The sequence below is a fragment of the Aquarana catesbeiana genome, linkage group LG01 (assembly GCF_042186555.1).
Source record: "Aquarana catesbeiana isolate 2022-GZ linkage group LG01, ASM4218655v1, whole genome shotgun sequence".
NCBI lineage: Eukaryota > Metazoa > Chordata > Amphibia > Anura > Ranidae > Aquarana > Aquarana catesbeiana.
The window spans coordinates 615,182,072-615,196,610 of NC_133324.1; the positions used below are offsets into that span (position 1 = coordinate 615,182,072).

Sequence of the window (14,539 nt, forward strand, 5' to 3'; positions counted from 1 at the left end):
CATCCAGGGGCTGACCTAAAAGAAACAAAAAAGGGACAACTGGCTTTAGGTGAAAGCAAAAGAAAGATGGCTACACAGACAAAGAGACATACCAGGAAACCTCAGCTGCAAAGAAGACAAAGCTGGATATTCCATGGCCTTTACAGTGTGAACCCTGTCTAATCTTTGCTATTCACTTTTTTTTGAAGAGACATCAGCTTAGCTCTGGCTAAGCTTCTGCTTTGTAAACCCCTAGATTTCGGTGGCTTTCACATTAAAGCGGAGTTCCACCCAAAAATGGAACTTCCGCTTTAAGGGAAGGTGACCCCCTGACATGCCACATTTGGCATGTCATCGTTTTTTTTTTGGGGGGGGGGGCAGATACCCTCTTTTTAGAGGGTCCCAGCTCCCACTTCCTCTCAGGGCACCGCATCGCCGGAAGGAAGATCACCTCTCCCCCCTCCCTCTTGCCAATCATCTGGGACACGTCACAGGTCCCAGATGATTGCCCGACCAGTCACAGCGTGCAGCGCGGCTCGCGCATGCACAGTGCATGCCCGGCTGTGAAGCCACAGCCAGGCGCCCACAGTGACAATGCCAGCGCTGCAGAGAGGAGGGGGAGACGAGCGGGGCTTCGTTCGCCTGCATCGCTGGACCCTGGGACAGGTAAATGTCTGATTATTAAAAGTCAGCAGCTGCAGTATTTATAGCTGCTGACTTTTATTTATTTCTTTTTTTTGTTGGAACTCCGCTTTAAAAAGGAAGTAAACCCTGATGGGTGTTACTTCCCCTTTGTTTCCCTGCAAAGGTAAAGCATAATGGGCTACTATGAATTGCATAATAGCCCATTATGTGACACTTGCCTGCAGGAGAACCCCGCAATGTCCCAGTCTTCCTCGCTAGTAGCAAGCATCCATTCTTCACCCCTCTTCCTTCCGGGGCTGCGAACTCCGGCTCTGTGACTGGCCGGTGTCGCGTGATGTCGCGTGACGTCACTCCTGCTCATGCGCATGGGAGCTGCCTTTAATGGCATGACCCGAGCTAGAAACGGCACAGCGTGCCCTTTCTAACTCCGGTGCATGAGAAGAATAAATCGCCCTACAGCGATTTCAAATATCTCCTAGACCGTGCAGGTCTGGCAGATATTTTAAGCACCTACAGGTAAGCTTTAATCTAGGCTTACCTGTAGGTTAAAGTGGTTATAAAGGGTTTACAACCACTTTAAGGAGACATCGACTATAGTGTCTGTTTTCATTTTTCATTTTAGATACAACACTATAAAAATAACTTTTCTGAGCTAATATCAAATAAACATTTTATTGTATACATTATTAGGCCTGGTTTACACCTATGCATTTTTTAGCGCGTTTTCAGTTTTGCAGGAACACACTACAGTCCATTTAACATGGTTTCCTATGGATGTAGCTCAAATCTGCATTTTATGGAAAGTGCCAGGGATTTTTTTCTGGTTTTTGGTTCCATAGACATCAATGGATCAAAAACATGTATTGAAAAATGCAAAATGCACCTGGAATATGCAAACTGAAACCTGCATAGGTGTGAACCAGGCCTTAGCAAGCATTATTAGCAAGAGTAACTGTGTGTAGTCCCTTGGTATAAATAACTTTATTTATCCATCATTTCCAAAACAGGCTCAGTGTGTGTCATGTGCAGGCTATGTGTTTCAATAATAACACAGTCACTGTGCAACCTGATTGAAGTCACTTTTCCAAAAAGCGTTTCCTGCTGTCACTGTGTCATGAATTACTTTCTGATCAGTTCAGTTGTACTAACATGACCCAGCTACCTTTTATGGCCTGAAATTCACTTCAAATTGTTTTCTTGAGAAAGAAACAATAAATCTAGGAGACATGCTCAGTGAGCACGGATTAGATTTTGTATTTGAGCAGAAAATAAGCTAGAAGGCATTACACATAGAATAAAGCAAAATAATGTCAGCAAGTAGAGGTTTCAAAGCAGTTTCATGCAAGACATGTAAGCTCCCAACTGTCCCTGATTTGGAGGGACTGTCCCTGATTTGGAGCAATGTCCCTCTGTCCCTCATTCCTACTCATTTGTCCCTCATTTTGGTCTGATCTGTATAGATGTATATAAAATTTACTTTTTATCTATAAAAAAAAAATGTTTTCCAGAACTAAACCTTTCATCTGATTTCTAAATTGCTGCATTTGTAAATTCCAAAAGCCAATATAAAGGAATAGTGGTAAAAAAAAAAGCTCTTGTGGGTTTAACCAATCTTGTTTTTTTTGTACAATTCCCCTTTAAGGGGGTGTGGCAATGGGTGTGTCCTATGCCTGAATGCTTTTGCTGATAGGTGTCCCTCATTCCCATCTCAAAAAGTTGGGAGGTATGCAATGCTTAAGGCCTCTTTCACACGAGGGATCCGTATGTCCGTTTTTCATCCTTCCGTTTTCGGATAAAAAACGGACATACATGTATCCCTATGGAGCGTCGGATGTCAGCGGTGACATGTCCGCTGACATCCGACCCGCTCCGATCCGAAAAGTGTAACGGAGGAAAAACCTATTTTTCCATCCGTTTTCGGATCGGATCGGGTGACGACGGACACAACGGTCCGTCATCATCCGATCCCCCATAGGGGAGAGTGGCGCTCTGACAGGTCCGTAGCTGCACAGTGTGCAGCGATGGACCTGTCATCTTTCTGCTCAGCGGGGATCGGCGGAGCGATCCCCGCTGAGCAAGCGGGTGTTCACGGGGCGGATCATCACTGATCCGCCCCGTGTGAAAGAGCCCTAATACTACTGTTGTAGTAATGTGCTCAATATTTTAATAGTTTGCATATTTGGCTGCCTTTGCACTTTTGTGAAAAGCAGCAAGGTAGCTAAATGGTTAGATCTCTTACGTTGCAACTTTGGGTCTTGGATTCAAATCCCTTTAGAGACACAATCTATATGGGGATTGTATGTTTGCCTTATCAATGTGGGTGTGCTTTGACATTATTATTCAACACTAGATTGTAAGCTCCTTCAGGAGATAGTGACTGATATAGATGGATCTATGTACTCTGTAAAGTGTATATAAGGCTTCATGCACTCTAACGGTTTTCATAAATTCAAAAAACGCTGGATGATGATGATAATAAAAGTATTTCTGTGCCAACTTCTAGTAGCATTTTAGTAGCTTTAAGGCCTCACGCACACTGGACGTTAAAATAACGTTATAAAAACGCCAGTAGCTTTGCAGTGAGTTTTTCAACTTTTTCCAACATTTTTGCAATAGCGGTTTTTAGCGTTTATTAGCGGTTTTTAGCGTTTTTCTGCGTTAGCGTTTTAGCGGGGTTTTTTTTAAGAAAAATACATTTTTATTTTTATTCAATGGATCAAAAACATTAAAAACCACTGGTGAGTGACATTTATCAGCGTTAGAGCATTTTTACAGCTGAAAAACGTCTCTCAGAACCCACTAGTTTGGGGTTCTTTTTACTGTTCAAAAAAGCCACTGCCCAAAACTGCTGATAACAGCCTATATGTGCATGGACACATAGGATAACATGATAGAGAGTTTAATGACTGTAGAAAAAATGTCTACAGCCAAAAACAGCTGCTATAAAAACATCAAAAAACATCCAGTGTGCATAAGGCCTTAGAAGCATTTAGGAGCATTACCATTTTTTTTACAAGTTTACAAATTTTTACAGTACCTGAAGAAAAAACATTCCAAAAACTCTACCAAAACAATTTTTTTTCTGCTCCTAGACGGTAAAGCTCACAAAATGATAATAGATTAAAATAGTGTGCATGGACACATATGATAACACCAGGGCTTTTTTTTCTCGGAGAATAGGTGCAGGAACTCCCCCCGGTCTGAGTCACCCCTTGTCTCTGCCCCCTACCCACCGTCCCTTGATTCCACCCCCTACCCACCTACCAGTACTGCCCCTTTTAGAGAATACAGAACCAAGTACCATTTTGTGGTGCTAAATCATTTGTATGGAACATGTTAATGATAAAAAGAAAAGCAGTAAAATAGACCCCCTGCGGCCAGCAACAATAGAATCCCAGCAATAGATCCCCACACAACAATAGACTCCCCCAGCAATGGGCTCCACCCCAACAACAATAGATTCTCTGCAGCAACAGTGAACTACCCACAACAAAATATCACACCCAGTAACAAAATATCTACCCAAGCAACATTATACCCCCCCAGCAACAACAACAGATCTCCCAGCAGACAGCATCAATAGATCCTCCAGCAGCCAGTAAAAATAGACCTCTCCCTCAACAGTAGATCCCTTCCAGCAACATAAGACCCCCCCAGCAACAATAGATTCCCCATCAGCAACAATAGACCCTCACACAAAATCAGATCCCCACTAGTGACAATAGATCCCCCAGCAGCCAATATCAATAGACCCTTCAGCACACCCCACACCCCATGCTATTACATACACTTAGGGCTGGAGGTGCCGGAACTGCGTTCCCCCGCATTCCCGCTGAAAAAAAGCCCTGGATAACACTATTATTTTCTAGGAGCAGAAAAAAAATGCTAATAACAGCTTCTAGGAGCTTAAGGCCTCATGCACACTGGATGTTAAAATAAAATTATAAAAACGTCAGTAGCTTTGCAGTGAGTTTTTCAACTTTTTTCAACGTTTCTGCAAAAGCGGTTTTTAGCGTTTATTAACGGTTTTTAGCGTTTTTCCACATCAGCGCACTAGCGTTTTTTTTTTTTTTTTTTTGAAGAACAAAAAAAATGTTTTTCTTTTTTTCAATGGATCAAAAACGTGAAAAAACGCTGGTGAGCGACATTTTTGTGCGTTTATCAATGTTTATCAGCGTTAGAGCGTTTTTACAGCTGAAAACCGTCTCTCAGAACCCACTAGTTTTGGGGTTTTTTTACTGCTCAAAAAACGCCACTCCCCCAAACTGCTGATAACAGCCTATGTGTACATGGATACATAGGATAACATGATGGAGAGTTTAATGACTGTAGGAAAAAACGTCTACAGCCAAAAACAGCTGCTGTAAAAATGTCAAAAAACGTCCAGTGTGCATGAGGCCTAAAAAATGCTAGTGTGCATGGAGCCTAAAAGATAAAATATAATGTAAAAACTGGAAGAGATTGTTGGTGTTGTCAAGAGCAACCCTTTTCAAGCAGGCATAAAACAATAAGATGAATCACTTATTTTATTACCGTGGAGTTTTTTCCCCACTTATTATAGTGCACCAACATAAAGACTCATCATATATATTTTTTTATTTTTTAGTAGATATCTATTGAATAGCAAAGAATACATAGAAACACAAACATGCATACTCTGTTTCTGCAGCTGTCCCCTGCCGGTTCTACATCAAGAACTGAGCAATCAAAGACCGCTGGTTGCTCAGTTCTTGGGTTCACTGTCAGTCACCACTCTGTGCTCTGCCCCTCACTGGAATACTGAACTCTGGAGGGAGTGGAAGCGTCTGGTTGAGGCTGTCAGCGATGAGCTGACAGGGTGAGCCAGTAGCTGGTCAGGCATCTGGGCTTTAGTCCGCTGTCAGCTGAGTCTGGGTTAAAGAAATGCAGAACTAAGTGGGTGTAAATGTGGTTTAAATAAGCATGGCCAAAGTTATTTTGGCCTTACTTCTCCTGTGGGTCACAGGAGTGCAGAACTAAGTGCCAGCCCTTAGTGTGGAACCTGCAATCATTTTCTTTTTAAAGGCTTTATTGCTTTATTTTTACCCTGTGATCCTGCCAGAAACACATTTCCTGTCATTGGATGACAATGCTATAGGCTGAATTGGATAGACCCGCGTCTTTATTAAACCTTACCAACTATGTAGATATTTACCTGTATACATATAAATGGTAATTCACTGAACTGTATCTATGGAGGAGCAGCGTTGTCACCATAATCAGCCACTCAAACAGCAGTTCATTTACTCCAGCTCCAATAAACAGTCTGTGGTTGTCCTTTTTGGATTTATTGCTGGTAAAACGTTTAACTGGAGAGGGTTGGGGCATGGGATACTACAAATGAATAGTACTTAGCAATTAGAGGACAGACTTCTCCTTAAAGCGTTTGTCACCCCAATGTTTCATATCCCGGATATGTGCCTGCTGTACCATTTACTTGTATGACAAAGTATCCTGTTCGCTTTGTATTGCTTCCTTTGTGTGAAATCCCTGGTGATCCTGCCAGTCCCTCTGCTTTTCCATTAAAAACTGACCACACTAAGCAGGAGAATACACTGTGGTCAGTTCTCTAGCTATGCTGGGAACTCAGCCTACTCTCCTCCCCCAGCTCTGAGAACAGAGATTATGTGATCACGTATAAAAAAGGTAAAAAAGGGATTCATCATTTATTTTTGATATCTATGCATAAATGCAAAAGCCTTTCATTTCTATTTTAAATTCCATGGGTTGTTTACAAGGTGAGGGTTTACAATCACTTTAAGCTTAAGACTTCTCCTAATGCCTCACAGTTGGGGACCATGAGGCAAGTCTCTCTTGCATCTAGTTACTACTGCACAGCTATTGGTACCCAGTGCAATCTCAGGAACACTGCACAGTACAGGAGGACACTCTTCTCTAAGCTTACAGTCCAAGACACTGCTGAGGACAGGCGAAAGGCCAGTATAAGAGACCCTATGAGAGTCGTCTTAGTCCAAGCTACTTCTGGCGCTTATATCCCAAAAATACACAGTCACCAGAAATAAATTTAGTGTCATTGTTCACAAGTTCCCTGGAATGGCTGCCACCTTCCAGCTTCCAATGGACACAATACAGTGAGTGAGACAGTCCTTCTCTACACCAGATTCCTTTGGTGAAGTCCTGAAGTCAGTTCCAGATCACTTTCAAGTTCCAATTCTGCCATTGCTGAGATATCACAGAACAGCAACAGAGTTCACAGGCTGCCTCAGGGGCAATAATCCCCAAGAGGCTGGGAACTCTCCTCCTTAGGGAAAGACACTCTCTCCAGAGCTTCAGACTATTTATCAGCTTCCCAGCCACCTTCTGGGCACACCTTCCCAAGGATTGCCTAGGCCATAATCAATATTCAGTCTGGTTATTTGAATTCTCCCTTCCTAAGCTTTAGGAACGTCTTCTAGAAGTAGGAGAAGCAATCAAACTCCTACCCTGTGAAACCCTGAACAGACCAACCAAACCAAACAATCACTACTCCCTTGATTACAGAAGGAGCCAAAAACAAAATGTACCTAGCAGCTTATGCTAGAAAGGTGCTACACTTATTTGAGATTTCAGTGCGTAACAAAGGAAGTTACAAGATTACTGTATTTCTATAAGAATCAACAACTGTTTTCTGTACTTGCTGAAAATGGTTTGGCCGAAAAGACTATAACAAAGGTCTGAAATGTGTTCATGATTAAAGAGATTTACAACCATTGTTTTTTATTGTTGTCCTGGCATTTACAAGGTCTGTAAACATCCAGTATAGAAGAGAGGTGTTCAAAGAATATACACTTATTGACCATTCTCAAAGATATGCTAATTGAATGGGTTAGATATTCCACTCCAATTACCACTATTGTTTCTGAGAAAAGCAGCATTGGCAGTACCTACTATGGCTACTCTGTACCCTTTCCTGCCATACAGGAATAAACATGAACACTCAGCTTAGCCACACATTCATGTTTCATGATGCTGTGAGACAAAGTACAGCAGCTTACTGTACATTAAATTAAAAGAAACCTGTACTGGAGAAGCGTGGAGGCTACTGTTGTTGACTTTTTCTTCTGAAAATACTTCAATAGCTTCAGTACTTGCTAGGTCACGATTAAAAAAAAAAAAAAAAAACCTCTGCAGATCAGCTATTCTTATTGATTTACATGCTTGTATTAGGACAGTGAATAAGAAAGTATCACAGCCAGAGACAGCCAGGCAAACCCACATTATCAATAAGGGTTCTGCAACAGGTTCCCCTGAAAATGCCTCCAATTTGTTTTTCTCTCCAGAAGAAGGACATCATCGTACTTATGGGGTAAAGAGTCAGCATCTACTTCCTGGACTTTCTGTGCACTTGGCCAATAGGATTCCAAGCTGCCATCCGACGTATCCTAGCGACATCTAGTGCCAATGAGAAGAGGTGCCAGTCTCCTAAAGACGGCCATGCTGGATTCCCATTGGTGCAAGGAGATATGAGGGAATGGCTTTATGGATTTGTTGGCAAACTGCCCGGTAAGCTCTGATGAGGACAAAGTGGCCTTGGAAAAGTGATAGTCATACCATATACTTCTGGCTGCAGGTGTTTAGATACTGTATATGTGAAGATTTTATGATCCTGGCCTGATTGTGTCTGTTTTATTTTGACTGAATTTTACACGTATATATTCATTCTTGTGGGAACCTTTGTCTATTCTTTTGTTCTTTATTTGTAATAGACTTTTTGTCTGTAGTGTAAGCTGCCTATCCTCCGAGACGTTTAAACACTAAATGGTCTAGTGTGGTCGCACTTTGCTAACATCATGGAAATTGGTTTTGGACAGCTTTTTATTGATTAAAGTTTTTTCGTTTGGAAAATGATACTGTTGCTGTATAAAGAGACAGAAATGTATTCATGCAGACTCGTAAAGTTACTGAAAGGTCTACATTTATGAATATGAAAAAGGGTGCATTCAATTTATGTGACTTTTACTAGAATTGGATCAATAACATACTTCCTTATATTGTATAGCGTAAACAAGTCCTCATACATGATAAATGATTCACGTTCACCTGCTGAAATTGGGATAGAGACACCTACAGTTCAGTAGTATACATCTTTCAACCAAATTTTGGAATTTCCATTATCCTAGTACATGAAATATCTGTTTACATTTAGTGTCATTTTCCACTTCATTAGCATGTTTCTAGAAAACTTGACGCTTTGTTCAAGACATTGAAATATGGCTCCTGCCATATTTTACTATGGGCTTACTGCACTATGATGGCCTTAGGAAACCACATTGCCTTAATTCAGCGATGACAACATTTATTGATTTTACACATTCCCTATATATCCTTCAGATGTTGGACAATGGTAGGCAGCTATGGTTCGGATACAAACCTGTATTTGTACAGTGTATCAGCTGGTATTGTAAATGTGAAACTTTGCAGGTAATATTTTAATAGCAAACCGTTTTAACCGACCTAGTCATGTGCTTCGAAACAAAAGGACGCAATCACTTTTAAGTTGTTGTAGATAAAAAAGGCAGCAGGTATCAAACATGGACATTTTTTTGTGCAGGTCAAGCGTTACGTGGCTTTATGAATGCGCAGTCATGTGTTAGAGGCAATATCTAGAGGACAGTAATAACAATGTTAATATGGGTCATATGACTGGGAATTGCCAACGGGAAAATAGAAGTAAATAGCCATAGAGAGTTTTAATGTTTTTTTCCCACATTATAGTATAAAAAAATAATATGTATATTTTAGGCTGCTAATCAATGATATTTTTTTAATTAAATTAAAATGCAGGTAACAGTCTTAAGGCCGCAACATTTGTTTTTTACAGTCATAATGCAAATGAATACACATGGCGACAAAGAAAAATAATGCATGGAAGAAAGAACGTGTTCCAGTAAATAGGCAAATTAACAATTAAACTTATAGGTTACTAGCCCTGCATAAATGCCAAGGAGCAATTAGCAGTGAGAAAACTGGCTAATCAATGACTTTTAAAGTAGATTCAAAATTTAAGGGAAATATATATTAAGCAATAAATGTAACATTCCACAAAAAAAATGCTTTTGGATAATTTCCTGTACAGTATATAATAAACAATTAGTCATTTAAAAAAAAAAAAAAAAAAAACTTGTTTCCACTTTTTTTTGTGTTTCAGTGAAGCTGATCCCCTGTGGTCCCCTTGCAGCTACCTCTGATCTACATGCGTACACTTCAGGAATGACTGTTTAGAAATTTTGCATGGCAATTTTCCTGATGGTGACAACACTGGTCTATGTCTGTTTAATGTGTAACAGCCACCTGTGGTTTTCCATTAAAGGTCTGGGTGTTAGGATAGCAATGCAAGAACACAATTGGGAGGCACAGACAGACTGCTGTCAACCTATAATAGGAAGTGCCTGAAAAATGAACCTTATGGCAGGATCACTGGGTAATATTTTAATAATAGCTGCAGATTACAGTGTTTTGAAAATTACTTTTGGAATTTCATGAACACATTAAACATTATATGATATTTCTTTGATTGGATCTTGGGTTTCTAACACTACGGTTTACAGTATTATTTCCCTTTTTACCGTAAAATTTGTGGAGTCCAAGTATTGTGAGGGTCTCATTCTTAAAGGGTAACTCCAATTTCATGGGAGAAAAAATAGCAAATAAAGAAAAAATAATATAGCGCATGTAGTTGCGACACTAATCATATTGTAATTAAAAATTACCTTTCCTTTTCAATCTGCAGCTCTGTAATTTTCTGAGAATGCAATGCAATATGGCTACCTGGAGCTCTTCTGTACACAGAATGTGTACTCACCACCCCCCAGAAACATAATTTCCTGCTTGCGTGAAAGGCTCACTAATTTTCCCAGAAGTCTGCACTACGATACAAGTCCAATTTCAGGCATCCCCTGCAACACAAATGTCATTTTTGGAGAGATACTTTCAATAGGAACACGTCTAAAGGGATGCAGGCCCAGCAGATTTTCTCATTAGTGTTCTGCAGCTGCCACAGCTGACAGTTAATTATGAAAACATTACCATTAGACCCACTCAGAACAGAGGCACAGACAAACACACATGGATTTCTTCAGAATGACAAAAAACTAGGAATCTGCAGCAAAGTTTGTTATAATCCCTGCAATGTAAATAGATGACCCAGAGGGAAATGTTTGTTTCTCAACAAAAGTGGAGTTACGCTTTAAGTCAAGTCACCAGAATAAAGGCATGGTTCACTAAATAAACTCACAGTCCTTCTATTAAAAAACGTATCTGTTAAGAAAACTTTGTAAAGGGTACCATCATCAGACATTCTATAATCATATCATATGTTCTTACTGTCCTGCCTCCCATTTCAAAAAGATACAGACTAAGAGAAGGTATACTTACAGAGGCTCAAGTCTGTAACTAAATACACAGTCACTTTACTATTGAGATTTAGTTGTCCTACTGTTTTGAATGTAAAGTTCAGCTTTGGGCACCAGTTCACAAAAAAGATGTTTTGGAACTGGAAAGGGCAATGCATTATTAGCAACATGGAGGACCTCAACTGGTAGGAAAGATTAACTAAGCTCTATGTTAAGAGGAGATATGATCACCTTGTCAAAGATATATTTGGTCCATATAATAAACTCAGTCGGGGGACCCGAAGACTGGTGATGACAGCGCTGGATCCCTGGTCTGGTAAGTGTCCATATATTAAAAGTCAGCAGTTACAGTATTTGTAGCTGCTGACTTCTATTTATTTTTTGTAGAACTGGCTGGAGCTCCTCTAAGTATGACAATTTAATTGTCAGAGACTTCTACAAAAAAAGGTGTTGAGATAGACATCGGGCATGGCTTTCTTTTCTATCAACAGGGAAAAAGGGTAGTAAGCTTAGTTGCCCCTTCTGCCTATTGATTATTTCCGCATTTTAAAGTAAAAAAATTCTTGATTGCAAAAAATCTCAATGTCATAAATGCTTTTCCTTACTTGTTAGCGGTAGCATACACTGAGCCGCACATGTGCAGCTCAAAGTACATTTACGGCACTACTCTGTGCCATGGTGATATGCCTCTGTGTACATGCGCAGGAGTGACATCATGTCTGTGAGACCATTAAAGCTGCCGAACAGAGTGAACCTGGAACGAAGACCAGGAGTAGATTGAAGCGCCCCAGACCAGCTGCAGTGCTGCCAGCAAAGCACTGGAGGGCTTCGCTCTTACAATAAACTCCTTAAGCCAGCCATAGTTGAAGCGATTTTCTTTCCTGCAATTAGCGTTGATGGGGGAATGCCTCCTGTGCAGCTATTGTGTTATTATTATTATTATTACTATACAGGATTTATATAGCGCCAACAATTTACGCAGCACTTTACAATATAAAAGGGAGACAATACAGTTATAATGCAATAAGATACAGGAGGATTAAGAGGGCCTTGCTCAGAAGAGCTTACAATCTAATAGGGTGGGGTAGGTGGTACAAAAGGTTGTAACTGTGGGGAATGAGCTGATGGAAGAGGTAAAAGATTAGTTAGAGACGTTATAGGCTTTCCTGAAGAGATGAGTTTTCAGGGATCGCCTGAAGGTAGCAAGAGTAGGGGATAGCCGGACAGGTGGAGGTAGCGAGTTCCAGAGGATGGGAGAGGCTCTGGAGAAATCCTGGAGACGAGCATGAGAGGAGGAGACGAGAGAGCTTGAGAGTAGGAGGTATTGAGAAGAGGGGAGAGGACGATTTGGGTGATATTTGCAGACAAGATTGGTGATGTAGCTTGGGGCAGAGTTTTTGAATGGCTTTGTATGTTGTGGTTAGTATTTTGAATTTAATTTGCTGGGTGATCGGGAGCCAGTGTAGAGATTGGAGGAGAGGGTTGGCAGACACTGAGCGGTTGGTAAGGTGGATAAGTCTGACAGCAGCATTCATGATAGACTAAAGAGGGGATAGCCTATGGAGAGGGGTGTTCTCCCGGAGGGGTGCCATCCCCGCCAGGAGAACACACAGTGATGATTGCAAAGTGTCTATAGCTGCTGGCAATATTCGCATGGAAAATAAAACAGACTGGTTGTACTCAATTTGATGGATCAGTCAACTTGGGCAAATTCAGCCTGCCCATACATTGCTGAACCAGCTGAGATTCAAACCGTCTATGGCCGGTGTTCTGGCAATTTCTCCAACCAATCAGAAACTCCAACCACGTCACTTCCGGTTTATTTAAAACCTTAGTAATTGGAGATTTTTACAAATTGGTGGTTAGACACAACACCGACAACCGAATAGTCCGGTACAGGAAGATTGAGCTGTTTTGACAGCATAGTGGCTAAGGAGGACAAAGCTGTCCCCGCCTCGGAGGCGGCCATTTTGTTGGCTAGTATCGAAGCGGAGTAAGAATCTCTGCTCATAATATCCTGCACCGGACTCTATTCGGTTGCCGGTGTTGTGTCCAACCACTAATTCGTCAAAAACTCCCAATTACTTCTGGTTTAAAGAAATTAATGGGGCTGGAGTTTCTGAAGGGTTGGGGAATTTGAAAGAACACCGGCTTTAGTAATATCTAAAGTTTATACATGAATACACTTGACGAAAACTGGGAAATTGTTTGCCTGGCTATTACAATGTACACGACCAGACAGATACACAGTATATATACGGTACATACATACATACATACATACATAGACAGATATAGATAATTTCCCAGAAAGTAAATATTTGTCTGGAAAACTAAACCAATTTATTCATATTTCCCATCATGTTAACAAACATACAATTCTTATCTCGCTCAAGATAACAGTTGGACTCTTGTAATTTAATAATGTCAATTGCTAGCAAAGTGAAATACAAAGAAACTGTGGGGCAGGAACTATCCATTAAACTTCAGCTAAACCCAGGTTAAAAGCCTACAGAAAAAAACAATCTATGTAAAACTAATAAAAAATAAAATGTGTACAGGGGAGTAAAGCCTCAGATGTAAAGGACTTCAGTATAACCTTAGCACATTATTATTCACAGAATTCTAGCAACATAAAGCAATTGTCCATAGCTCACTCTGCTGAAGGCAAAGGGAACAGTGTTATGGTTCAATGTACTCTAATGAGATACATAAATCAGTATACTGAGGAAGTTAGGCTGCTTGATTCACAAAACTGATTGTAATTCACTGCTGCTCTAACACTGTTTCTATTACACTGCTACATGCACTCATTTCAGGCTAGGTTGGCAATGCCAGAAATAAACATTTCAATTATTGCTTAATCCGGATATTTTTTTTTTTTCGTTCCCTCAAGTTCTTATAAGTAACTTTTACTAGAGAGCCATATTTGGTAATTTCTCTGGCAGCCAAGTCCATCACACTGGAGAACAGGAAATAATATTTCAAAGAACAGTGATCTATGTATCTTTCAAACATTTTTTGTATTGTTAAGTTAGGTAACCGGAGTCTGGGCTTTATAAAATACAACTATAAATATTTGCAGCAGGACCAAATTTATGGAAAAATGACAAACGGTTTTAATGTGCTAGCGAACTGAGGCCTGCTCTGTTACATAGTTACAGTTAGTCTGGTTGAAAAAAAAAAAGGCAAAAGTCCATCCAGTTCAGCCAATGAACTGGAATATAACAATCATACAATCCTATACCCACAATTGATCCTCAGAAAAGCATGATCCAATTTGTTCCAGCGGAGGAAAAAAATCCTTCTTGATTTTTAAAGCAATCTACTGAGCTGGCCAGAACCAGCCCTTGAGGGAGTCTATGCCACTGTTTTACAGCTCTTACTGTGAAGAAGCCTTTCCGTATTTGGAGATTAAATCGCTTTTCCTCCAGACGTAAAGAGTGCCCCCTTGTCCTCTGTGATGACCTTAAAGTGAATACCTCAACACCAAGTTCACTATATGGACCATTTACTGTATGTATTTATACATGTTGATCATATCC

The 14,539-nt window shown here is 40.5% G+C and overlaps 1 protein-coding gene across 6 annotated transcripts in view; it reads right to left on the reverse strand.

Annotated features, from left to right (window-relative positions):
* Positions 1–14,539, reverse strand: part of ARHGAP24 (Rho GTPase activating protein 24) — a 1,254,786-nt gene that overhangs the window by 155,092 nt on the left and 1,085,155 nt on the right. The window lies entirely within an intron of this gene.